A 2,853-nucleotide genomic window follows, 5' to 3' on the forward strand; every position below is an offset into this window, starting at 1 on the left:
CCATACCCCCCCACCCCCCCACCCCCACCATCAGCAACTTCTCCTTCATCTTTGTCAGAAGGGGTTCCTCACTTGTGGAGCTTAAAGCTCTGGGAAGGATGCACCTGGAGCACAGTGAGGGGGGAGGAAGGAAACTCTGGCTGAATACTTAAACCAGAAGTGACTTTGTCTGTCAATAGAGAGAAAAGCTGTCAAAACCAGAGCTTCCTCATATCTCATTCTTTATTTTAGGACTTCTGTCTTACTTCTTTAAGGGGCTTAAAGTCTAATCAGGATGGAGAAACTTCTTGGGCAGAGTTAAGTTTTAGAGTGTCTACTACCATTGTAAGGGCAGGATTAATGTTGGAATACTCAAAGACAGGTTGAGGCAGTCAAATGAGGTTTAAATCTGAGCTTGTAGATGTGAACTTTGAGCTTTCCAGGGGCCTCCTAATGAGGGTTGGGGTAGGAAGATGGGCCAAAATGGACTCTGAGCTAAGCAGTTGTTGCAAGCGATCTAGAAGGGGGAAGGAACATAGTCCCTTAATGAATTCTGGGAGCTCAATCTATGAGAAGTCTCCAGTAGTCATATGTTGGGATAAACATGTCTAGAGAGAGAGTTCTGAACCAAGAAAGATCCTCCTGAGACCTTGTCATTAAAGAACCCTAATCCCTAGAGATATCAGCAGCTGAGAGAAACCTCAGCTTCGTCTAGAACAGGGAGGAAAAGAAAAAAAAGAAAAAAATAGAATAGGGAGGAAAAGAGGAAGATGGAAGATGCATTAGCAGGCAAAGTCAATGAAGACAGGAAAGCAGTGCTCCATGCTTTAAATCTATAACAAGTTTGTGAATTACATGAGATCCTGTGGTTTTAACTCATCTCATTTCTATACAGTTGTACATAGTTTTTACAACTAAGGTCTTCTCTATGGTATAAAATTGTCTTATTTTTGAACTGATAACTATTTCCTCCATCTTTTATTAATTGTCATTGACTTGTTACTAGAATTTATTACATGCTGCTTCCTCAGTTATTCTCTTCATTTCTTCGAATAGTTTTATCTGAGCAGATATTTACATATGTTTTGTGCTATTAGTCACCATATTTCCTTATCTTTGCTCTCTCTCATCTGCTCATCTCGGCTTATTCTGTCCATGTACTGAGTTCCAACACAAACCTTAACTTTTCTATGGAAATTTCCCTCACTTCAAATGACATTGGTAGTGGGTTTAGTACAATATTTTTAAATCTCTTTGTTACAACTATTACTGAAATCTGAAATCAAGTTGGAGTTAGGATCAACATTTTAAAAAGTGAAATGCAATAGAACAAAATAGAAAATGTCGGCATGCGTCGCATGTAGTAAGGATAAGCATCCTGCATCATATATTTACCTACACATGGATATTCAGGGGCCTAACGGAAAATGTACTTCTGACTGTAGGTTGTGGTCCAAAGTATTTTGAATGTCACTGATGCTGTGGAAAGAGTGTTGGGAGATGTGAGGATCCAGGAGATCTGGGCTATAACCCCGATTCTGTCACTATAATTCCCCTGTGACCTGGGCAAGGAAGTCTCCTTCTTTCTCTGGGTCTTATTGATCTTCTCTGTCAAGCAAGAGTGTGAAGTTTGTTTCTAAAGTCTTTTTCAGTTTTAAGCTTTTAGGAGTCTTTGATTCCTGGAACTGCAGGGAACAAACAATGTGAGGGAGGAAAACAGCTGAAGAAGAGAGAAGAGGCTGAATTTCAAGGACTGGAGGAGAGTTATTCTAACCTTAGGCTCTCGAGGGTGTTCCATGGGCTGGGGAGTGGGCACAGTCCTGAACACAGGGTGTTACTATCCTTTATGTTACAGAGGGCTTTTCCTGAATCTCATAATGGTTTGGATTGTGCAACTTTGGGTGTAGGAGTAAAGACAGAATTGATTTCTTCAGCAAAATAGAAGGGAGGAGGGACAAGCCGGATGAGGGATTTGGAAGAAACAGAAAGTGTGGCCTGTAAGCCTGGGCCAGCGAGCAGTGTATGCAGGTTGCCTGTTTTTAGTGGCTAAAACAGCCAAAGAAGAAACATTAGAGAAAAAAATACTTAGCCGAGATTTCTTTTTTTTTAAATTGAGATGGGGAGAGAGAGGAGTTGTGCAATGCAAACCCAACTTCTTCATTTCCCCTTTGACATTTTCGGAAACTCTGCATACTTTTGTGGAAGTGAATTCTCTTTAGCAACTTCAAAGAGTTGAGAGGCATTAAACTGTGAGACCAGCATGAACTAGAGATCACATGTAACAGACACGAGGGCCGGGGAAAAGGAGATAGCTGATGATTGCACGTGTCTACAGCAACCCTGACAGGGAGGGGATGTTTTCTCCAGCACCTCAGGCCGTACTCAAGGAACCCAGCTGCTCCCTCACTGACGTTTCATATAGAGCAGCACTCCCGACACACACTCCTCAACATGGGAAGCTTTGTGGGGAATCATAGTGTAGAACGGAAAGTTTTATCTTCCATTAAATTCTCCTTTTTAGAAAAATAAAAACATCTCTATGCTAGTGTCTAGCACATAACAAACTGTGCATGTTTCTGATACTTTATTTTTTTCTAGGTAGCTCTAAAAATTGTTCTTACCATGGCAACCTCAGGGCTGGCTCTGGAAAATGCCATTTGTAATTGTACTTTGTTTACTGAGGATCAAGGAACATTTCTGTAGGGATCAATTTTTTTTAAGGAATCATCTTTTGAACATATATTATTTAACTCCTCTCCTCCAGCACACCAACATCCTTAAGTGACAAATGAAAATTGTGCTTTCTCAGTGGAGTGGATTAATTCTTGAACTAGGGCTTCCAAAAGGTTGACAGTATGTGAACTGGTCCTCTTA

Source organism: Hippopotamus amphibius, chromosome 6 (genome assembly GCF_030028045.1).
Source record: "Hippopotamus amphibius kiboko isolate mHipAmp2 chromosome 6, mHipAmp2.hap2, whole genome shotgun sequence".
NCBI classification, from domain to species: domain Eukaryota; kingdom Metazoa; phylum Chordata; class Mammalia; order Artiodactyla; family Hippopotamidae; genus Hippopotamus; species Hippopotamus amphibius.